At 47.6% G+C, this 24,833-nt stretch overlaps 1 long non-coding RNA gene across 5 annotated transcripts in view; it reads right to left on the bottom strand.

Moving 5' to 3' along the window:
• The window catches only part of LOC139797584 (uncharacterized), a 132,564-nt gene that overhangs the window by 36,731 nt on the left and 71,000 nt on the right, over positions 1–24,833 (bottom strand). For all 5 annotated transcript variants that reach the window (XR_011726520.1, XR_011726521.1, XR_011726519.1 and 2 more), the window contains exons 6-10: positions 12,563–12,807; positions 8,890–9,011; positions 6,506–6,824; positions 4,866–4,970; positions 3,517–3,684 (exon numbers count right to left, since the gene is read on the bottom strand). This is a non-coding gene — a long non-coding RNA (uncharacterized lncRNA). The remainder of the gene's footprint in view (positions 1–3,516; positions 3,685–4,865; positions 4,971–6,505; positions 6,825–8,889; positions 9,012–12,562; positions 12,808–24,833) is intronic.

Raw genomic sequence — 24,833 nt, 5'->3', positions numbered from 1 at the left:
AGCTGACAGTGCTTTCACATGCAGGGTTCACTGGGATCTGACTGGTGACATGACCACATTGAAAGCCTCCCTGCTGCCCCCAGAACTGAGCTTTGGCTTCTGGGGAAAAGTCCTCACCTTCCCTGAGTGCCACCAGCAGGGCTGAACTCCTGCATCCCTTGGTGCTGGACTGGTTTCACACCCCTTCCTCCTGCTTTCTGTTTGCTTGATGGGTGGGTCAAATTCCTCTATTAAACCAAAAGTCATCCTTCTGCTGGGTCCCTGTGGCCACACAGCTCCTCTCTGGCTCCACAGCTCTGTGTTTCATCCCAGCCTGAAGTGACCAAGCCAACACATGCATGTTACATACACTTTCAGGAAACCCACAGGTATCTTCCATCATCTCCTCTTTTTTCCATCATGTGCTAGCAGATGGATAATTTACCAACAGCACCATTTACACTCACTGGGGTCTGCCAAGAATCCCACCAGAGGTGGTGAATACACAGCAGAGGAGAACATCAACACACAAACATCATGATACCTCCTGCTCCAGCTACCAAACCACTCCTTGCAGCTCTCCCACTGCTTTATCCAAATGCCATTAAGGACATTTTGGAAAAGGAAGGAAGTCCCACAAATACGGATGAGTGAGACCTCCCCTGAAATTCATGGGTTCCCCTTTAATTATTGTAGCCAGCAGCACAGAAAGCCACTGGGTTGTTTGGCAGGACCATGGCTGTCCATGTAAGCAGGGCAGGGATTCAGAGGAGTCTCTGCACCAGCTCAGATCTAGTCTAGGGAGGCAAATCCAAGAAAAGATGCCAAAGAAAAGCCCGGCCATGGAGAGATTTGGACTGCTGACGAGAAGAAATCAGTTCAAGTGGTCAGTGGGGTATGAGGAACATCCCCTGCAAGCCCAAAGCATTAACGAGCTGCAACTGCAGATCTGCAAGAGCAGATGCCAGGCCCCAAGCTGAAGGGCATCTATTCCCAGTGAAAATAACCTGCACTAAAAAGCACATCCAGCCAGGGTAAAGCAAAGCCCTTTCTGCAGCAGGAGCAGGAAAGCAAAAGGGAAACCATTCCTTGGCACAGTGCCAGCCCAGGGTAAGTGCATTATCAGGCACCAAAAGGGGTGCCAGGTTGAGGAGTATCACTGGGAATCAGGGAGGGACCGTAGGGGATCAAATGTGGGATGCTGGGGGTCAGATGGGGATGTGGGCCAGGCAGGAGTGGTTGTGCCCAGCAGCATCCTGCAGCCAGCACCACATCAGAGCTGGCACAGGTTGGCTCCTGGGCAAGCTGCACTGTTCATATTCAACCTCTGAACTCAAACTCTGTGTCTGAGTTCTCAGCTGAGCATCAGGTGAGGGAAATGTAGGGTTCAAGACCAAGCCAGAGAGGGCTTGGAACAACCTGGTCTAGTGGGAGGTGTAGGAGGGCTCTGACCATGGTAGAAAGGTTGGAACCAGATGTTTTTAAGGTCCTTTCCAGCTCAAACCTGTCTGGGATTCTATAGTTACGCTGTGGGAATTTAAAAACAATTAGCAGCACAAATATTAGTTTGAATCCTGCCAGGTTGGTTTGTTTGGTTTTTTCCTTCCATCCATCACATTATCCAGTAAGTAATTTCTTAAAAGTCTTTCTTCTGGGCCTGAAGCTGGAATCTTGCCCAGCCTGTGCCCACATATTAATCATCCTTCTTGTCACTCTCAGCCTGGGCCCCTCTTATCTGCAGTTTTTGCCTTCCTGCTGGTAGCCAATGGAGCCACACCATGGTCCTTCACAAAGCCTCCACCAGTTTGTGCTGCAAGAGAGAAAGGTCCTCCTCAGAGAAGGGTTTGGAAATTATGATACCAGAGGGAAGAGACAGACTCAGTGAATCACAGAATAAAAGAATCACAGAACGGTTTGGGTTGCAAGGAATGTTAGAGATCACCTACTTCCAACCTCATCACATAGCAGGGACACCTTCCACTAGACCAGGTTGCTCCAAAACCTATCAAACTTGGCCTTGAACACTTCCAGGGATGAGGCATCCACAGCCTCCACTGGCAAATTTCTTCCTCATGTCTAACCTAAATCTATCCTCTTCCTCTTCAAAACCATTTCCCCTTGCCCTATCACTACACTCCCCTTGTGGCAGAGGAGCTGGAAGTTTTGGAAGCTGCCCAAAGTGTGCTGCAGGAAAAAAAGAGCTTGATGCAGAAAAGAGAGCTTGATGGGAAAGCCTGTGCTGGTGTCAACCCTACCTGGAGAGCCAGATTGATGCAAAGGCTCCTTGCAGACAGGGGAGATGCTGGGAGCTGGGGCTGTCAGTGATGAAATCTTGGCCAGACAAGGAAAGGTGCCAGCTGAGCCTACAGCAGGGAAAAGATATCCCAGGCACCATACTCTGTCTGAAGGGACCACAAGCAGCAAAGGTGCATTTGCTGAGCAAGTTTTAGGGATGGGAAGCTTGAGAGACAGTGATTTGTGTGGCTCTTGCACACAGCCCAGAGCCCAAGGCATGGATCAGGGCAGGCATCAGGAATCAGGGCAGGCATGAGGAATCAAGCAGTGATGTGCTGCAGTGATGTGTGCCAGTGAAATGCTGGCAGCAGCCCAGAAGAACAGCAAAGCCCTGAGGGAGAAAAAGACATCAGCAAGGCTTCTGGGAGGTGGGTAACCCAAACTCATCCACAAGGAGAGGGATTTATGAGATCCACAACCACCAGCACAGGGAAAAAGGCTGTGGTGGGAGCTCTTTAGGAGCTGCTGGTGGCCTCCACCACCCTGCAAGCACATGGGCTGATGGGACAAGGTGATTTTTACAGGCAACAGGAATGGGAGGATTTAGTGGGAGAAAGGAACCAGAGGCAAGCTTTTAGCTACCACACCTTGTGTGCAGGGACTGAGATGGTGATGTTTCCTTCAACAGCTCTGGCAGTTCTGGTTTAGAGATTGTATCCTTCCAGCCACGTGCATTCAAGCATCATGAATGTCTCCAAAAAACAGGTGGTTTGCTTTTTTAAGTATTCACGGTTGTTTATTTCCTTCTATTTTCTGGGCTTTCATGGTTTTAAAGCTCCCTTCTTGACCAGCAGAGTCAGTCACAAACTTATTTTTAAAAAAGACCCTTTTGAAAAGGCTAAAGCAGATATTCTCTTGCAATTACATGGTTTGAGAGCTGAGGTTTTCAGAAAAAAAAAAACCAGACAATGAGCTCTTGCTATGGACTGTTAGCAATGCTGGGGTTTAGATCTGGAAGGGGCCTGCTACAGGGGAGAGGAAAGCTTCCTCTTCCAGTGAAATCTCAGTTGCTACAAATAAGCAAACTCCATCCTTCAGCCTCCAAGATTCCAAGCCTGCAAGCACACACGTTACTGCTGCCCTGCTGTGAAGCTCCACACCTTCCCTCCTCCCACCCACCACCTGTCCCTGCTCCATCTCCCATCCTTTCTTCTGAGCCCACTGCAGTTCTTCCTCCAAAAGAGCTTTCCCCAGACAATCTCCTCTCTCCTAAGAAATTATCCCTGAGGATCGAGCACTTACGGAAGCCACTGCTTCCACAACCTCTTGCTCTCCAGGCTCTTCTTTTGGCTGAGTGGGATGCTTTTGTCCTCCCTCTGCAGAGAAAACTCTTGTCATAAACCCAGGTTTCTGCCTGTGTTGGTAACCCCATGCCAGCAATGTTAGTGGAGGTGCAGGGGTTAAGTCAGGCTAAACCATGGGGGACAAGGGAAAAGGATTTATTAAATTAAGCAGAAAATTCTGCTGTTTTCTTTCCTGCCTTTGCTGGAGAATATTTACCTACCCTCCTCCTAACTTGCATCAAAAACCCCGCAGGAAATAGAAGTGTTCAAACAATTTTTTTCTGACTGCAATAGTCAAAACACTCTGGACAGCAACAGCCTCTTCTTTCCCCCTCCTCATCTGGCATGGGAGGGTTTTCCCACTCTTCCTTTGATAAGGTTTTTCCTGCCTCTTCTCTGCCCCACCTCAGGTTCTTCACTGTTAGAAACAGTGCCCTTTTGCCATCAGCCTCCTCCCAGATGTAGTAGGGGCAGAGCAAAAGATTGGATAATATCTGCAGGGAATTCCTGAATTCCTCATTTTCCCAGGACTTTCTGAAACTACCTTGCCAACTCTCTGTGACCTCCACAGGCCAGCAAGCTTTTTCAGTACTTGCAGGAGAATTGGAAAGTTTATTTTAAAGTGGTAGGGATGGCTCACTCCCTGTGTGTTTTTTTCCTCTGCAAAAGATGCCATATGGCAACATTTAGCTGTGCTGGAATTACTTGGCCTTCTGGCTTTCTTCTCCAAGACTGCCCAACTGTGCAATTGCCACCAAGTTGCCACCTGCCTGCCTGGCACGTGCTGCCCCTCTCCCTGAGCTGGAAAGTCCTTCAGGCAGCTCTGTTCCCCAATGCATTCAGCTGACCTCAGGATTTACTGATCTCACACCTCTCTGCATTAACCCCATCATCATTTAGGCTCATCTGGTGTCCCTGGTGATTCAGAACCAGAACCAATTTGGTCACAGCCCCCCTACAAAAACTCTTCAAATGCCTTTTCTTGCTGTGCAGCTTGCAGGTGTTGTGATGCCTGTTTTGTGGTTGCTTTAAGATGTGGTCTTTACATTAAGATGTGTCTACTTTAAAAGTAACTGGTACCCTCCAAACCCCCAGTCTCTTCCATAGGCTGTTCTGTAAAGCAGCATTTTGGTCCAGCTGCTTCTTACCCTTCCCAGCCCCATCAGTGCTTCCTGATACCCTTTTTGTGCACCATTTGGGACCAAGGGGGCTTGGGAATGATTTTTCCCCTGTGTCCATCTGGCATCTGCTCTCTCTAACTGGAGTAAAGTCACAAGTAGAAAAAGCCAAAACAAAAAGTCAACAAACCTGACAGGGAGTTTAGAAGAACATCAATGCCTGTTGCTTCCACACTGCACTGTGTTGATGCCCACGCCCTGAGTCAGCCCATACCAGCTCTGCCACGAAGGCTTCCTGGGGAGACAAGCAATGACTGGAGAAAACATCCCTTCAAAGAAATGCTCCTTTCAACACAAGTCAGTGGTAGATGTGAGGTCTGGAGGTTCAGGGCTTGTCCTGTGGGCCAGGACCCTGGCAGTGCTCCCAACCGAGTGGTCCCCATTCCAATCCCAGCATGACTGTGATGTTCCCACCCAGCCCAACCAGTAACAGCACTTCCACGTGTTCTGAGTGGTGTGCTCTTATCTATACCAGAGGGACATCAAAGTGATCACAGGGTTCCTAGCACTCCTGGTTAGCAGCTGGTCAGAGAAAAGCTGCTCTTCTCATTTAGGTCACCTCCTGAAGCCAGGTGTGTTGAGGGGAAAGGTGGTGGAGGACTACATTTGGCACTTTGTGCCCCATCCTGCCTGTCCAGCAGAGCCATGTCAAGAGCAGCTATATTGAACAGGGTGATGTTCACAGAGCCTGATCTGCTTCAAAAGTAAATGCAAAGTTGACAGGCTGAGAGAGCTGGGGTTGTCCAACCTGGAGAAGAGAAGTTTCCACAGAGACCTTAGAGCATCTTCCAGTACCGGAAGGGGCTGCAGGAAACATGGGAAGGGACTTTTGACAAGGGCACGGAGTGACAGGATGAGGGGGAACAATTTCAAATTGAAAGAAGGTAGATTTAGATGAGACATTAGGAAGAAATTGTTTGCTGTGATGGTGGTGAGACAGTGGCCCAGGTTGCCCATAGAAGCTGTGGCTGTCCCCTCCCTCGAAGGCCAGGGGGATGGGGCTTGGAGCAACCTGGTCTAGTGGAGGTGTCCCTGCCCATGGCAGGGGGGTGGAATGAGGTTATCTTTAAGGTCTCTTAAGGTCTCTTTGAACTCAAACCAGTCTGGTTCTGTGATGCAATAAAAACACTATAGAGAAAGCCAGACTGGTGTTAAATCAGAACCGAAGGGATCTGCCTTATGATCTTTTCTGCAACAGTGTTAATGATAAACCCCAGGTCTCTGCTATCTCATGAAAGAGAAAAAGCTGAGAAGCTTTTTGCCATTACACCCCAAGCATGGATCAGGGCCTGGCACCTTTCCTCTGTGCCAGCTGGGCTACCAGGACAGAGCTGCATCCACTAGAAATACAGATTTCACATGGAGGAGTATTAACACAAAACAAAGGTTTCATATAAAGAAAATGTTTGGTATTAAACTCAATATAGCATGGCTCACTTCAGTCCAGGGGAAGAAGATCCAGGGTTGGTTTATGTGCAACTTGAACAGATCACTTTCCAAGTTATTCCAGGCCCACTGTCCCAGGGTGGTACCAGGCATGGATCACCACCCACTGGACTACATAGCCTGGTGAGCCAGCTGCTGCTTTGCTCTGCCCAGCAGGCACCTCAGCTCTGCCCTGGTGTCCACCCCATCTCCTCCACTTCAGAGGCCATGCTGCCCATGGTGATACCACAGGCAGAGCAGGCAGGGCCTGGCAGAGAGGGGAGAGAAGAACAGCAGCTTGGACAACACCTTTCACCCTGCAAATCACCCCGTCTGCAAGCTCACCTGAGCTCAGCAGGAGAAGAGGACACAACTGGTGTTGGCTTGAATCCATCCAGCCCCATGCAAAGGGACCAGAAATGGGCAGCAGGCAGCTCCATCACAGCAAACTTGCTTTTCCTGGGCTTTGTTTCAATAGTTTGAGTATCGAGGGCAATAATTCCTTTCCCAGACTTGCAGAGGGACCAGAGGGTTGTCCCCCTTGGAAGGAGGAGCTGCTGGGGGCACACTGCTGCCCAGCCCCCCAGAGATGCAGCGTTTCAGCAACGTTGTGCAGAATTTCTGCCCAACCCCAGCAGCATGCAGGATGCCAGAGGAGCCGAGGCTGGTTCAAAGACAATGCAAAAAGAGCACCCATTAATTCAGCTTGCTTTGCAAAAAGTGCTATTTTTAGTGTTTGTGAGCAGTACCAGATTGACAGCATTATAAATAGAAGACTTCTTTTTATCCCCCAGTCTAGGTACCGCCGTGCGAAGGCAGTTTTACGACCTCAATAAATCCAGATTAGGTGCTCTCAAGGTTGTGTCACCATAGAAATAACATTTCCTCTTTGCATTCATATGCACAGCTAGGGAAATGGATTATGTCAAGGGGGGGGCTGCCCTCCTAAGCCAGACTGATGCTTTCTGATCTGTCTTGATGTGATACAGGCTGACGTGCAAATAAGAATGTGGATCCCAGCTTCAGAACCCTCAATTCTATCTAACACCACACATTTTGGGGTGAAAAGCCTACAGCAGCTATGGGAGATGAAGGTCTGCCTTGCTGCCCTCGAGGGATGTGAAGGGTTCAGTGAGCTGAGGAAATTGCTGTCCTTGCCCACATCAGCTGCACCCATGGTGACAAAACACCAGGTCTAGGAGTGAGAACAGCTTGCTGCTCTGCAAAGTTGGAGAAAAAGGGAGACAGCAGGAGATAGTCCTATTTTGTAGAATAACTTACAGCTTATTGCTAAGATGCTGCTTTTCTTCTAAGCTGGCTGTCAGTAACTACCAAAATGCTGAAATATTTCTTCCCCTTTTAAAATAAAAAAATTAAAAAGAAAGTATCTCTCCAATTCCCTTCCATTTGTTTTTTCATTTCACTGACTGATGCTGCTTAGAATCATAGAATTTTCAGGGTTGGAAGAGACCTTTAACATCATCTAGTTCCAAACCCTCCACTATGGGCAGGCTCACATCCACCTAGATCAGATTTGCTCAGAGCCCCATCCAGCTTCATTAGACCTGTAGCATTATGTCAATTCCCAGCATGATAAGCATTTTCCACCTCCCTTTTTCACCAGGTGGTGATGCTTCCAAAACCTGGAAATGTTAAACAGCTTGTCAGTGAGTAAAGGCATCTCTTTCACAGATCAGCAGTTCAGGATGCCTGCTCCAAAAAGTGCCACCTAACTCCTTAGGAATTTATCTGAGCCCTCACCTTACAAAAAACCTGCATGCCTGAAGCAGGACTGAGTGGTCTTCTTCTGGGCTCTCCTCTGCTGACCACTGAAAAAGCAAGGGGCAAAGGCTTGGAAACCTTCAGGCACCCTGAAACTACACCTTCGCCCTGTCTGAGAAAGGTCCCCTCAGGCTGCTTGGTCTCTACTGGAAGCCCAGCGAGCAAATATTCTGGGAAAAGGAGTGTATCAAAGAGCAGATGAATTCCAGCAGCTGTAGGCTTCTGATCCTTTCATTCTCCGTGAGATTTTGATAGCTTCTAAAGCTGGAAGGCTGCGTGAATACCAACTGCTTGGCTCACACACAACATTTTGCATGGTCAGCTGCTTGGCAGGTGGAGGTTGGGTGGTTTGGGGAGGCACAGTGCTGCCACAGCCCTGCAGCAAACAGGCTCCAGATGCTGACCAGAGCTTGCTTCTCCTCCTTCACTTGACCTAGACACAGGGTCTGGAGGTCAGGCCAATGGAAAAGAGGTTCTTCAAGCTTACTGGAGCACACTGAGAGTATGAAAAGAGGATTGTAGAGAGGAACAATCTTTACTGATTTGCTCAGATAGCCTTAATGTCTGGGACTGCCACTGAAGAAGATCAGAGGTTTGGCTGGTCTTGTACTGGCTTTTATGTGCATAGGAATGGATGCAAAATGTAAATGAGAGAGGGTGTGAGGAGAAGAGAAGGAAATTTAAAAAAACCAACAACCAACCAAACAAAAAAACCCAAAACAAAAAAAGAAAAAGTATTTGTACATAGCAGGATGAGAAAAAACAAACCGAGCCATGGTGGGAGAGCGTGTTATTTGCTAGACATTGCTGCCTGGCTTGAGTCACAAGCCTGAAGCACTAAAAACCACCACAGAATCATCACAGAGTTGCAAATCCAGCCCACGCTGCTGGTCTGTGAGGATCTGGGTGAGGTTCCTGATATTCCTGAGTGGCACAGCACAACTCACGTGCCTGGCGAGGCTGAGACTCCCTTGCGGCTGCTGTAAGGCACGTGGGCACTGAAGCTCCCTGGAGATTGACAATCCCATTTCACAGCAGCTCTTGAGGTTTCAAATTTAGTTCCCTCTGCCTGAAATGAAATCAGTATCTTTCAGATGTTTTCAAAGAATTCAAATTTTTCTTGAAACGCCCATTTTGGCATTAAAATACGGAGCTTTTTCAGGACGGAGGGGACATTGGATTGCACAAGGCACTTTTAAGGAGGATAAGATGCCCTGGCTCTCATCTCTGCAGGCATGGGTGTAGTTTGTTACCCCAGCAAGTGTGACCACATCAAGCTCAGCAACAACAGTCCTGTGGCTCCAGTGCCACCGAGCCAGAGGGACAGCGTGGGGTTTGACACCTAACTCCTCCATATGTCCAACTTGGAAAAGGCAGAAGTGGAATAAAGAGTTGAAGTCACCCTAATAGAGCTATTAAGGGTGTATCAGGAGTATGAGGCATCCTAGGGTTGCTATCACCCTACCTGCTCTGCCATCATTAGCTCCCCTTCCAACCCAAAGACAACTCCCGGGGACGCCCATCAGTGCAACAACTTGTGCCTTGAACATCCCAGCTCTGGCCTGCTCTGACTGCAGAGAGCTCCCAACATGAAGAGCCTCTCCCTAGAGGATGTGCAAGTGAATCTTTACATTTTTTCATGAACACTGACTAAGGTGTCAATGGGGTTTGTCACCTGTACAGTGGTTTTTGTGCCTGTAGTGGTCTCCTGGACAGCAGGAAGCCACAGCTCTGGACAGTGGGCAATAGAATCAATTTTTTGGGTCTGGACCATACTTTGTCCATCCAAGGCCAAGCAAGGCCCTCAGCAGTAGTTCCTGTGCCTCTGGTCCCTGCTACCCCCTGCACTAAGCAGAGCTCCCAGTCTCACACCAGAATGTTCCAGAGGAGGAACAAACAGGCTGGAAATTGACAGCTAACTGATCACATTGGCTTCTCTTGGATCTTTCCAAAAGCTGCCAGCTCAGCTAGACAGAAAGCTGCTTTCCTATTTATTTCATAATTAAAGTGAAAGGCATCTTCTGGGAAGCCTATTTCTCTCATTTACGAAATGATGTTACAAACTGCAGAATGGGAGCCTAGATGGAGTCAGGATTGAATGAGAGGGCTTGCTGGAGGGAACAAAACAGTGTCACTATCTATGTGTGACACTGAAACAAAGCCACACATAGGCAGGCAGTGATTTCATTTCTGCTGCACCCAGCATCACGTAGCATGAAGTCTCCATGATCCTGCCTTTAGCCCACACTTCTCTGCACCCTCAGAAGTGAGGTGGAGCTCTCAGACCCTACCCTTCATTTCCAGGGCTGAGGACTCATCTGAAAGAGTCATAGAATCCCAGACTGGTTTGGCTTGGAAGGGACCTTAATCATTCAGTTCCAACCTCCCTGCCATGGGCAGGGACACCTCCCACCAGACCAGGTTGCTCCAAGCCCCATCCAGCCTGGCCTTGAACACTTCCAGGGCTGGCGCACCCACAGCTTCTCTGGGCAACCTGAACTGATGTTTCACCACCCTCACAGAGAAGAATTTCATAGTAAAGGCAGCAAAAAACCCCTGGCAGCACAACCCAAGGCTCCTCCTATGAAATGCATTAACACTTTCAATTTTATCACTGCAAAGTGCTTAAGGGAAAAGTTCTAGTGTGTCTCTTTCAAATTAGAAGCAGGGAAAAGGGTTTAGAATGCTGTGGGTTTGGTGATCCAACCTCCCATGTGATATCTGAGGGAGCAGTACCAGTTGGGCTCGTGTGACTACGTGCACAGGCTCTTACCCAGTCCTGCACATCAATCAGTTTCAGATTAAACAGATTCATTACAAAGTACTGCATGGTTGAGGTTGAAATGTTTCACACGTGATGGCCAAGTCTTGAAGGACTTCTGCCAAGGCCTCCAGGAACATTGTGCAGGCAACAGCTGAGGACCTTCCTGCTTGCCAGAAACTTTGCTCATGTCAGAGACAGCCCCAAACCCAAGCTTCAGAGCAGAATTATTTCTTACCATCTGGAAAGCACTATTTTTCAGCTCTTCTCTGTGGTAACTTATTTCAAGGCTAGCTCTCCCATTGCAGTGACCACAAACTAACAGCAAAATGATTTGTTCCTACTCTGAGTTGCCATAATCGAAGCAAAACTCTTCAAGAAAACTCCACTAAAGAAAGACCTGCTCTGCACCAGCTCTTCAGCCAGGGTAAGACAGCAAAGTGAAATCAAGATGAAACCACAGAATGTCAGACTGGTTTGGGGTGTAGGGACTTTAAAGATTCAGTTACAAGCTCCTGCCATCAGCAGGGACACTGCTGCTGTCCCTAGCACAGGATGCTCAGAGAAACTTCTCTGGGACCTGAAGAGCAGCTTCTCAGACACAGCACAGCCCTGACCCCTGGAAGGGTTTTAAGATGGAAGCAAACACATTGACATCCCAGCTAGGAGCATCCTGTCTGAGGGGACTGACCCCCAGACAGCAGATCCCCCCTCCCAAAACACTCCTGTGTGATTTCCTGCCCTGCCTCCAGCCGCATCCAGAGTCTCCCAGAGGAGAGATCATCCTTGTCCCTCTGCTGCAGCTGGGGACCTGCCCAGGATTTAGGGGTAGGGCTCAGCCATGGGTTCAGGCATCTATTTCCCTCTCCTCCAAACAGCAAAGCCAGGGCTTCAGCAGGGCCAGGACTGGAAGGAAATGCTGGCTTTGCCCCCTCAAACTCCATCCTTTTGCAGCTCTCTGTCAAGAGCAGCAGTTTAGCATAACTAAATGGAAGCAACCCTGGGAGTTTGCAGTTTATGTATTTCTAGATCATTAAGCCTTCTCCTAGCAACAGTGGTTAAAAGGCGTGATGATGTTTCATTTTCCACCTCCCCCCTTAGCTGTTTGGCTCTTGAAAATTAAAAGATAAGCTCTGTAAGTCTCACGGAGAAGAGGGAACTGTCACTTTAGCTTTAGAAGAAAAGCCAGCGAAGAAACAAAATTCTTCTTTTGGCAGAGGAGGAACAAATGTTATTAAAGACTTAGAGACAAGGGCCCCCAACACAATTAAAGGCAAACCTAAGCCTCTGAAAGCAGAGGGCATGACACTGGGACACACACAAGAGGTAGAGATGAAAGCCTCCATTGTAGCACTGTTGAAAAAGTGGAGGAAAAAAAAGTCTTCAATGGATTCATTTGCCTAAACCAAACTAGATGAGAAACTTTCTGAAGGAGGGCTGGAGTCTTCCCATGTGTTTGCACAATGCCAAGAGCTGCTGTGCTCAGTCTTAATTAGGATCCTGGGGCATTACTAAAATAACTTGGAGAGAGAGGGTCACACCATTCACTAATCAGAAAGAAAGTAGGGCTCCAGTATTTTCTATGGGAAATTTTCCACCTGGGAAACCTAATCTTTTTTTTTTCACCCTTTTGAGCTGTAGCAAAAAAAATGTTTTGATTTGGTGTTGTCAAGGCACATGTTTCATGGGAGAGCATCCTGAAGACACAGTGCAGCACTCTGGGCCTGGAGGTGGCTTTCAGATGGGGCCACATCCAGAAAGCATTGAGCTTTTGAGCCCTCTGTGTCATCATGGACAGTCTGCATTTTTATTTATGCTCACTTTAATCTAGGGTACTGCAGGAAGGGCAAAGTACATACCAAAATGCAATGTGGTTGCAGTGAGGACAGTGTCCAGGACCACCCAGAGAGCTGCCAACAGGAGCTGAGCATGCAAATCATTCCACAGTTTGTTTTCCTTGCATGCAGAGGGGCTGTGCTGGCATCTTTTCTGATCATGGGAAAGAAGGTCTATCATTACAGATAGCTGTCAGTTTTCATTTCCCTCACCAGGGATGCTCCTGGGATAGGTGATCCTGCTTTGAGATGACTTGGGTTGCTCCTACCTGGGACACAAAGACAATAAAAAGAAGGCACTGTATCAGGCATGCTTACCTCCTGCCCATAGCCAGAGGAAGGCCATGGGGAAGGTGGCGAGACCTTGAGGATCTGCAAGGGGCAGTTCCAGAGGCCACCGTCAGTCCAAGCCAAAGCTGGGGTGTCAGTCCTTCCACTCAGCCTGTCATCTGCTTTGAAAACACCCTGGGGATTTACCCATTAATGCAAACTCAGAGAAATCTCTGGTGGAACCAGTTAAGTGTTTGCAAGGAAAAGGCAACTCATTCCATTGAGTGCATCAAGTGGTTTTCTGCCAATAGTGGCTGCTCCAAACCAAGCGTACAAGAGCTGAAAGATTATCTTGCTATTTGTCATGCCCCATATACCCCACCACACCCACAGTGCTAGATTTCTTGCTCATCTTTGTCTATGGTAAACTAGAGCCATCTTTTTTAAGGATACTTGACTGAATGGTTTGAATTGAAGGGACCTTCAAGATGTACTCCCAACCCCCCTGCTATAGACAGGGATATGTCTACAAGGGCAGGAGGTGGGGAGCAGCCACAGCTTCTATGGGTAACATGGGCCAGTGTGTCAGCACCCTCACAGCAAAGAATTACTTATGAATGTCTCATTTAAACCTCTACTCTTTCTGTCTGAAGCCTTTCCCCCTCATCCTATCACTCCATGCCCTTGTAAGAACCACTCCCTTCAGATACTGGAATATGTTCTAAGGTCTATGCAGTCTTCTTTTCTCCAGGCTGAACAACCCCACCTCTCTCACCCTGTCTCCATAGCAGAGGTGTTCCAGCCCTCTGAGCATCTTCCTGGCCTCCTGTGGACTCACTTCTTGTGTTGAGGACCCCAAAAATGGACACAGCACTGCAGGAGAGGGTCTCATCAGAGCAGAGTAGAGGGAGATGTCACAGAAATAAAAGCAAGTAATAGACAGGCTAATTCAGTCCTTCAGTCTGGAAAGAAAAGTAAAGCCTGTGGACAACGTTAGCTTCTTTTTTTTTTTTTTTTTTTTTTTGTATGTTTTCCATTGGTTGATTTTGTCACCAAGGAGACCGAATTCCTACACTCACTGTTTTAGACATTTGCCAGAACCTAAATCCCCACTCGGGTGCCAATGGCCATCACAGCATAATTATATAAGCTCCATGTTAGGCTTGTGAGCTATAGCTTTGCTCATCATACACGTGATCTGCCAGGTGGTTATGTCCACCCGAAGGGGAAACCAACATCCCTCAGGCCTGCTCTGAGCCCAAGTCCCTCCTAGCACTGTGGTTAGGAGTTACTTTGAATCTGAAGCTTCTTGCTAAATTTTCTTCACACCTTCATGGAAAGCCCTGCATAAAACACACCCAGTACATTGCAGAAAAGAAATTTAACTCTGGTGCATGTCTTCAACAGCAGCTGAGGCAAAGTTCAGCAAGTACCACTGTCACCAGGCCACCTGGGTTCCTATCCTCAATGAGCAGCCATGGGCTCTCTGTATGCATTAATCCTGCTTTCCCCCAGATTTTTTCCCCTCTCAGCATCTCTCCTGAGAGTGAGGTCAGTTTTCATAGCACTGCACAGCAACACCATTTGATGGTGTTAATGGGAATTCTGTGCCTGGGACACAGTTCAGAGCATGCACTCACCAGGTTCCTACTGAGTCAAGACACAGACTGTCTCATCCTGTTTCTGCAATGCCCATCATCCTGGTCTCCATCTCCATAGCAATCTACAGAAGCAAATACCTGACCAGAAAACAGGAGGCAAAGCTCCTGGAGAGATGCAGTAGATGACTGTACCAATGGCTGTGGGTGAAAGATGCCACCAGGACCTTCCCAGCTGTGCTCCCTCGAAGCAAGGTGAACCCATGGCAAGTCGCTTCTATAAATGATTAGCTAATGATGTGTCTTCCCATATCTGCATCAGAGGGAACTGATGTGGAAAACACATTATGAAAGGTGTGTTGGAGCAAAAGTTGCAAGCCTGACTGATGAAGACCTCAGAGGGGAACATGCTGCTGCTCTGAGCTTCTGCAAACTGGCCCAGAGGAACAGCCCAAGAAAGCCAGGCAGAAAGCTCTTGTGCTGTTCAGCAGACAGCCCTCCCTCCCTCCCTGGTGTCTCTAGATTTGACCCTCTAGCCTTTCAAAACACAGTCTAAACACATCTGGCCCTCAAGGTTGACTTTTTACATCACCTCTCCTACTGTCCTTTTCCGGAATCAGCAACAAAACTGCTTCTCAAAGAAACAGCTGGTTTAGATTATAATCTTTTCAAGCCAGCTCCTTAACACATTGTCCCCTCCCATCCTTCTCCACCAACTTCAGCTCTGTTGCTGCTCCATCTGGTCCCCCTGCCCTTGGAGGAAAGCCATTACTTCCTAAGGAAAAACAAAACAAAACAAAAAAAAGGCTCCCTGCAGTTTGGGATTGTTGGGATAACGTGAGCAGGCAGCAGCACCAGCATTCGTTTCCAGTTCCAGTTCTGGATGATCTCAGGGAACTTCAGGCAGCTCTGATGCTTTCTGCTGCCCCATGAAGGAGGCCTCCATGGCAGTGCAGCACAGATGAGATAAATGTATGTTGTGTCTGAGCATCTCCATTTTCCCCATGGGCCAGTCCAAGGTACAGAAGGGCTGTCTTCAGCAAAGTTACCAACTCAGTAGGTGACAATCTATGAAAAAAACCCATTCTGCTAGGGTTTTAACCTGTTTGCTGACTCAAGACATTGCTTTGCTTCTGCTCTTCTCCCCCCCAAAAAAATGAAATATAGGAACTTCTAAAGATGCCGAGGAAGGTAGAGAGAAGCTCTGCAATCTCTCTCTGTAGTCCATCTGGTGTTTCTGTTCCTAAATCACACAGTACATGAGCAGAGATCCCCCTTCCAGCTCAATATATGCTATTCACTCCAAGCTCTGGATGGGACTGTGTCTCACCTGTGAAACAGGAGATGTGTTGCACCAGCTCTGACTTCCTACTCTATCCAGGTCCTGAGACCTGTCAAAATCAGCAGGATCACTTTTTTTGAAGAGTGGGGACAGTTGGACACATAGTCTGTTATTTCTGGTCCTGAAGGACTTTCTCAGATCTTGGGGGTATAAACAAGAGTTAGAAAACTAAATTTCAGAGTTGTCAGACCAGACCAGCACCTGGAAAACATCAGGAAGCTTACTCCAGGATGAAGTAAAGACTCTGGAGCACTTTTCATTGTCACTGGCACATTTAAGGAAAAGTTCCTTTGTTTTAAGGACAATAGCACACCTCCCTCCAGGGATCCTACTGTGGGGTCCTTTCTTGCCTGTGTTTCAGCTCAGGAACAAAACAAAACAAAACCAACAAAAAGCACAAGGAAAAAAACCCCAAAAAAAGAATGGACTGAAGAAAGCCAGGGAGTAACTCCAGGAAAGGGTGGGTTTCTGCTCCCCCTGAGCACAGGCTTTGTTCTGGCAAAAAGGGAGGTGTGAGGTCCTGGCAATGGGTCTTTTCCCTCCTGCTCTCAGCCACCTCTTCTCCTGACTCCCAGCAGACCCATCACAGAGCCCTGTACTGCCATGGCACCCCACGGAGGGGATGGGTTTGCTTAGTTACAGGCTGGAGGTTGTATGATACCTGTATGGGACAGGGCTACAAAATATCCAGAGCTGCAGCCCCTGCATCAGGCAAAAGTTTTCATCCTTGAAATTAGCTCAGCCCTAGATGGTCTCAGGTTCATAGAAACAAGGAATAGTTTGAGTTGAAAGGGGTCATCTCATTCCAACCTTCTGCCATGGGCAGGGACACCTCCCACTAGGAATTGGTTACTCCAAGCCCCATCCAACCTGGCCTTCAACACTTCCAGGGATGGGGCAGCCACAGCTCCTCTGGGCAGCCTGGGCCAGTGGTGAGTCCTCACCACTCTCTCAGTGAAGAATTTCTTCCTAATATTTAAATCTGCCCACTTTGTTTAAAGGTTCATTCAAAAGCACAGAAGGCAGGTGTTCCTAAAACCAGCAAAGCTGGCAAAGGATTCTTTTCTGCTTAGAAACACACAGTGACACAAGTTACTCTTTCCTTAAAAACCACTTTCTGACCCCAGCGGTGCCCCACTCAGCACACATATACATTTTTAGGACCAGCTAAAAACAATCACATAACTGTCACAGTTGGAAAAGATCTCTAGGATCACCACATCCCACAGTCAACACCCCCCCAATATAAAAATATGTATAAATAACTGTGTCACCCACTAGAGCATGTCCTAAAGTGCCTCATCTACATGGTTTTTAATAACCTCTGGGGATGGTGACTCCACCACCTCCCTGGCCAGCTAATGAAAACAAAGGCAAAGAAGGAATTAAGTATTTCAGCTTTTTCCTCATCCTTGGTTGCAACATTTCCCCAAGAATCCAATAAGGGATGGAGATTGTCCCTGGTTCTCTTTTTGTTATTGAGGTATTTGTAAAAACTTTTTTGTTGTCCTTTATGGCAGCAGCCAGATTGAGCTCCAGCTGGGATTTTGCCTTCCTAATTTTTTCTCTATATGACCTAATGAGATCACTGTAACTCATCCTGAGATGCCTTCTCCTTCTTCCAAAGGAGGTAAACTCTCTTTTTTTTTCCAAAGCACCAGTAAAAGCTCCCTGTTCACCCAGCCTGGTTGTCTTCCCTGCTATTTTGTCTTATGGCACATTGGGATAGCCTGCTCCTGTGCTTTTCAGATTTCCTTCCTGGACCCCTTTGTCCTTTAGGACTGCCTCCCAGGGCACTCTTTCAATGCGTGTCCTGAACAGGCTGAAGTCTGCCCTCTGGAAATTCATGCTGGAGGTTTTGCTAACCCCCTTCCTTGCTTTACCTGGCATTGAGAACTTGATCACTAAGACCAAGACAGCCCCCGACCACTTCATCCCCCACCAGTCCTTCCCTGTATCTTTGAAAAGGAGAAAGCCTTATCTACCTCCTTGTCCTGGTTGGGTGCTCTATAACAGACACAATAGGATATCCCCTTTATTTGCCTTCCCCATCATCCTTACCCATAAACACTCAGCCTTGGCATCACTATCATCACTAAGCTTTATGAAACACTCCCTAACATAAAGGGCCAGCCCATCACCTCTCCTCTCCTTCCCTCTCTATCCTTCCTGAAGAGGTCATAGCCATCCATTGCAGCATTCCAGTCATAAGAGTCATCCCCCCATGTTTCTGTGATGGTGACTCCATCAGAGCTGTCCTGCTGCACCAGCAGGACTCCCAGCTCCCAGCTCCTCCTGTTTATTGCCCATGCTGCATGCATTGGTGTACATGCACTTGAGCTGAGTTATCAGTTTCACCCCTAGCATCACTCTGGCACCTCTAGGCTCACCTCTAGTGGGCCTAATTTAACCCTCTTCTCCCTTCTAACATAGGTCTAAGCCCTCTCAGTGAGCACTGCCAACTCCTGGCCAAAAATCCTTTTCTTTCTTGGGGATAATTCTACTCCAAACCACACCAGCAGGTCCCATGCCACATAAACATCCTCATAATCAAAGAACCCAAAACTCACCCTGTGGCATCAGCCTTGAAGTCACCTGGTGATTAGGTTCTATTCCTTTCAGCACAACATTTCTCTACAAAGTGCACAAATCATGACCACCAGACAAGCCTCAGGTCCTCTTCAATCCACACACAAGTTACCCTTTCAAAACGTCACCTGGCTTTGCTCTTCCCAGCTGTGGGCAGACCCAGAGCCAGGCAGTTCAAAATCTTTCAAGTGTTAGGAAAGATTAATGGCCCAGAAAAAGCCTTTCTTGGCTCTATCCAAGGCTGGCTTTGTAGAGCAAGGGGCAGAAATCCTGATAGAGTCAGCTGGGAAGAAGCCACAGCTTGGAAGGGACATAGAAGGCTCCTTGCCCTGGTTCAGCTCTGCACCTCAAAATGCCACCAGATCCCTGTCCTTCCTTCCTTCCCTTCTGGTGAGCACACACACAAATGTGCAAGATGCCTCTCTGGCACCCTGTGCAAGTTCAGTTCCCTCAGGAACAGGATTTGCTTGAACTTTCTTTCAGGTGTTGGATAACAAAAACTGCTGAACTTTTTCTGAAAAAAAAATTCCTTGAGGTTTTTGGCTTGGTGCCTGAATTAAGCTGTAAAGCAAACGCAGCCTGGCTGCAGGAAAGGTTTAACTTGAGGACATGAAAGAGGGATTTCAGATCTACAGTGAGACCTGTTTCAAGGGGCAGATGAAACCAAACTCATGAGTTAGAGAAATGAAACTCCTGATGCAATGAGACAGCAGAGATAATTTTTCTCTGTTTAAAGCATCTTGGGGTACAGGAGCAGAGGAGCTGGGAAAAAGGAACAGAGAAAATTAGCCTGAGTAGAAATAGTTGGGTGAAACATGAGACAGAGTTATATTTACAAATAGTTATAGTTATATTTACAAAATCTATTTGCATGGTGAGAAGATCCATGGCTCCAGAGACTAAATTCACACTCCAATGCCAATGGTCAGACCCACAGCTTGCTGAAGGGAACAGAGTGGCTCATATTCACTTCCACAAGCCTTGGATGAGAGCTTAAACCCTCAGCACCACTGATGCTTGTTTATGAGAAGTAAATGAAAATTAATTAGATGTTAGAAAGCTTCAGTCATGTTGCTTTTCTGCAAGAGAGAGGAAAAGCATCTCCCTTGTTTAGAACTTCAGCATCCTTCATTGCCACCAGCCCAGCTTAGCAGAGTTCAACACACAAATTCAAGGTCTGCACAGCTGCCATAACGTGGAGCTCTTCTCCCCTCCTAAATCCAACCTCCCTCCCACCCAGCACATACCCCAAATATCTCAGGACAGAGCTGTTTGCCAAGTGCAAACACTTTTGCCCCTGGTTCAAGCAGCACAGTCTTCACAGCTGTTAAACTCCACCTGCTTCCCTCCTAACCACTCCAAGCAGACATTTCTGAGGACTTTTGACTTGGGCTGTCGTAGCTCTTCAATACCTGTATTCCTTCAGCATCTCAACAGCTGCATTATCTTTGACATTTTGTCTCAGACATCTCTGTGGATTAAGGTTTTGGAGGAGCTGGTGTTTCTCCAGCAGATTCTCCTTTTTCCTGGGGACCCTCACCTGAATTACCCATTGTTTCAGCAAGACAACAGACTGACCATGAAGCCAGGCATATCAGGGTGCTGATGGTCAAGAGCAGATCACACTGCCTATATACAGGCAGACCAGGTTTGAGATGTTGGAAGCAACTTGGCTGTTTCCCTTTTTATACTTCAAAAGCTCCCTAAAAACTCTTTGTTCCTGTCTAGTTTTCGGCATTCCCCCCTCTGCACTTCTCAGCTGGAATCTGTCATCCTTCTCTTAACAATAGTTCCAGTTTATCCAGCATCAGCAACTTTGATCTGGTTTTTTTTGTGGTCTCCCTGGTATTTGTTACCCAGGAGCTTCCACCTTGGGGACAGTATTACTTCTCTTTCTCCAACATCTCCAGAGGTGACACCTCTCTCACAGAGTTGCTTCTGCTCAGGTGCACAGGGAGGTGATGATGCTGAGAGCATCATCTGCCATGCTGGGGGTTCACAGGTGGATGACAGGCCAGGAACCCTTCCCCACAAGGAGCAGCAATGAACACTCTTCAGGCTGTTGCTGGCTCTGCAGCTCCTCTGGACTCCAAGTAGGATTAAAAAAAAAATAAATAAACCCATATCGTGTACAGGCATATTCCTACACCCAGCCCTTCCTGGAAGGGCCCTGGAAGGGCTGCAGCTGCCTTGCATCTGTGGTGAATCCCTACAGACAGGCACAGGTATCAGCAATATTACCCCTTGGCACATGGGTTTGATCATCTTTAAAGGTCTTTTCCAACCAAAATGATCACCCAAGTCATTAAACCAAATTCCCATTGCTGACATCTCATCCAGAAGAACACACCTGCAATGCCCTTATCCCTCAGGGAATTTAGCCTTTGGATGATCCACACCCAGCAGCCACACAAAGTCACCTGCAGAAAATGCAGCCCCCAGGACTTCCATGTCGGGACCTGCAAGCAAGGACTTCAAGCAGGGCTGCCCTTGCTGCACCACCTCTGATTGCTGCTTCTGCTCCCCAGGCAGCACGGCTCACTGATGGATTAGCCCAGATCTGTCACACAGCAAGGCAACAATGGCAGAAAAACAAAAAAAGCCAAGGCAGATAGTCCAGAGGTGCCCCCAGGCCCATGGAATAGGGAAATAATCCTTCCCCTCTGCAGGACCCTGGTAATTGCATCTGGATTCCATTGAGCCATTCCCAGCAAGGCTGAAAAATCAGAGTGACCTCCAAGCTGATTAACAACATGCAGCCCAGGTCTGGAGGGATTGATTTATGCAAAGGGATTTGATGAGTTCAATAAGACTTGCTCAGCCAAATTCTGATTAAAGGCACTAACAGCTTGGAAATACTTGTGGGCTAAAAATCTGATGACCCATCATTGTGGGGCTGCCCAGAGGTCAGCCTGAAAGCCTGGAGATGATGAAATACACCAGGGATCAGGGAGGGACTTCACCAGGCTCAGCCCTGCCTGGGACCAAACACATAAAGCAGCTCTCATGGAATCAAGCATGACCCAAGGGGCAAAGCAATATGGTCAAGAGAGGGAAGGCCCCTTGTAGGGTCCCAGGAGGGTTGCACAGTGGCAGGGAGGGAGGGTGATCTTTGGGAGAGGGAGGAGCAGGGCATTAACCATGAGTTTGGGGCTCTCCTGACTTCTCCTGGGGTGTCCCCCACCACAGCTGACCAGCTGCAGTTCCAGGCCATTAGAACCAGCAAGGCTTGAGAGAGCCCAGCAACCACCATTCTGCCAGGCTCCCTCTCCCCAGCAGCTGATTTAATTTGAGGAGTGATTCAGAAACGTATTGATTGAGCTATCTGCAGACAAATGACCTCTCTCTGGACCACACTTTTTCACACAGGGCTTCAGTCTTCTGCATTAATATTTTAATAGATTTACTGGGTAGTGACTGCACCTCAGCTGAGGGATGGAGATGAGGGCAGAGATGAGGAGAGGCAGGGGGGGGCTTGGAGCAAAGCACAGGCTGGGAGATTTGGGTTTTCTACAAGCACTCAGTGAATGAAGGTTTTTCAAAAATAAGTAGCATCACTACTTGCCTGGAGAAGAGAAGGGTCCAGCTTTCCAGTACCAGAAGGGGGCTTACAAGAAAGCTGGGGAAGGATTTTTACAAAGACATGCAGCAATAAGACAAAGGCTAATGGCTTTAAACTAGAAGAGGGAACATTTAGGTTAGAAGTTAGGAAGAAATTCTTGTGTATGTGTTCTGATTGGGCAGCATTGGGGAGGATACTGCTTTTAAAGAAAAAAGTAACTTGTGTCACTGTGTGTTTCTATGCACAAAAGATTCCTTTTCCAGATGTGTTGGTCTTAGGAAGACCTACCTTCTGTGCTTTTGAATGAACATTTAAACAAAGAGGGCAGATTTAGATGAGATATTAGGAAGGAATTCTTCACTGAGAGAGTGGTGAGGACTCAACACTGGCCCAGGTTGCCCAAAGGAGCTGTGGCTGCCCCATCCCTGGAAGTGTTGAAGGCCAGGTTGGATGGGGCTTGGGGCAACCTGGTCTGGTGGGAGGTGTCCCTGCCCATGGCAGGGGAGTTGGAACTGTATGATTTTTAAGATCCCTTCCAATCCAAACCAGTCTGGGATTCTGTGATTCAATTTACATTCAACCTTCAGACTTCTCCATCCTGCATCTCAGAGGAAGCTGATGGAGCAAGGCACAATGGGAGCAGACATGGAGCTGGACAGCCTGGGGGGCACAGTCAGGAACACCCTAGAGTTTAGGTGGGGAACAGACCATGTCAGATCACCTCCTCTCTCTTACCAGCTAAAGAAAACCCTGGCAGAGGGGTTTCTGCATGAAAAGTTTTACAGACCAGCTGCGAAAAAAAAACAAAACACCAAAAAACAAACAAACAGACAAACAAACAAAAAAACCCAAAAACTTTATCTATTTTTTTCCTGTATCTGCACAAGCAGCACACAATCCATAAGGCAGGACCTAAGCTGGTACAAGTCATTACAGCCTTGGAGGAATCCAGACTGGTTTTCATCAGCAGCCATCTCTGAGCTGGAAATATTTCATTGCCATGTGGCTGCCTTGACAGCTAAAAATGCAGTCTTGGACCACAAGGGATCATCTGGATCCCAAATTCTCTGCATTGGAAATCAATTGCTTTTTACAATAAATTTTCAGCCCTTTGATACAGCTCTCTTTTTTTCCACTGAACTGAATCTACCACCAACCTCAGATGCAGCCAAGGCCTTCCAGTGTCATGAACTTACTTTTTCACTTAGGAAGAAGAGCTGCTGCCACGTTCCCAGCCATCAAGCAAATAAACTTTGATGGAAAAATGAAGCAGGATCTTCATGACTGTAGAGGCTCAAGTCATCCTGAGAGAATTTGTCCCCAGCCCTCCCCTTTCATTGATCTAAATGTTGTTTCTTGAATCCATGAAAAAGCTACTCCATCCAGTCCCAAGAACAACCTGGAAGGTCCCAACTCAGTGCCCACTGAGATACTGGCAACACCTCAAAGCTGTGCAAGTTGTTCCAGCTCTTCACCCAAAACCAGCTTGTGACTGGAGCATCAGCAGAACTCACAAACAAGGCAGTGGGCAGAGAGAAATGCCAACTCAAGCCCACTCTCCTAAGGAAACCTCAAAGTTTGTAGCAGAGCTTTAATAACAAAGCAGAAAAAGACCTCACCCTGAAACCTGAAGTGAGAACCACAAACAACACCTCTTGCTCCCTGGAACAGCAGAGGCAGGTCTGAGCATCAGTGTTTTCACCCATTATTTCAGCCTCCTTCAAGGCACTGGCAATAAAGAAGAGCCCATACCACCCCATCAAGAGCAGCTAAAATCCACTTTCACCAAACAACTGTTTGGGATGCACACACCAGGAGGGCTACATTTGCTCACAGTTTCCCAAGAATTGAGTCAATTGGCATAGCAGAAGCACTGTAGTGAAAAAGGGAATGAGAGTTTAAGGTTATTTTAAAGTCAACTAACAGCTGGCTGAGATGCAGATGCTACTGGATTTGCCCTTAGGCTTTAGCAAATGAGTCATTTTCCTTCTCTCTCATACTATAAATGTCATTCTTTAGTGACTTTACCTTTTAATGTAGTTTCCATAGCTGGAAGATGAAGTGTCAAGCACTGTTAAAAGACAGGTTTTTAATACAGAGAAAGGGCTGTCGGTCCCCCAGTCTTTATTATGGCATTTTTCTCCTGGATCAGGGGCACTGAAAGGGGGAGGTCACCTCTGCTCCTTTGGCTGGTTCAATCCAAGGACATGAGAAATGCAGGAGGATCCTTTAACTGGGTCTGCAGGGCACATGACTCTGGCTCTCCATGAAAGTGCTGCCTGTTTATAAGTCTTACCCATTACTTCAAGTCACAAAGATATGAATAGGCAAAATATGCTTTTTTACCCAGAAATCTCAAAGTGAGCCTACACCATAGAAAAAAACCCAAACAAACAAACAAACAAAAACCACAAAACAGGCAGGAAAGTGAGCTGAGCCACAACAGGAGAATACCAAGGCCAAGGTCACTTAGGAAACCAGTGATGGATCCAGGTCCCAAGCCTGCAGTCCCCTCCCCAAATGGCAACCCAATTTCCCTGCTGAGGCTGAAGCAACTTTCATCTAAGGCCTGCTCTGGTGTGGGCTCATGGGGAGAATGACAGGAAGAAGAAAATGGTCCTACAGTTTCTCAGCCTAACACTTCAGCAATTCTCAGCATCACCTTACTGATGCTGGCCTGTCCAAAAGATGTCCCACCTAGATATCAAATGTGCTTCCAACCTAGTAACTTAGAAGGCTTTTTCCAACCGTAGGACTCTTTCCAGCCAAGCTCAAGGGCTTAAGTGGAGCATTACTGCTTTCCTGGGTGTGGAAACTCCACACCTGGATGGAGGTTACCACCCAGCACAAACATCAGGAGTGTAGGAAGCACCAAAGAACCACATTCCACATCAGCCTCCACTGGTGTGATTTATCCTCAAGGCAAAGCTGTGA

This window comes from Heliangelus exortis, chromosome 6, assembly GCF_036169615.1.
Source record: "Heliangelus exortis chromosome 6, bHelExo1.hap1, whole genome shotgun sequence".
Taxonomy (NCBI): domain Eukaryota; kingdom Metazoa; phylum Chordata; class Aves; order Apodiformes; family Trochilidae; genus Heliangelus; species Heliangelus exortis.
The sequence above is the reverse complement of the archived record's forward strand: the minus strand, read 5'-3'. Positions and strand labels throughout refer to the sequence as shown.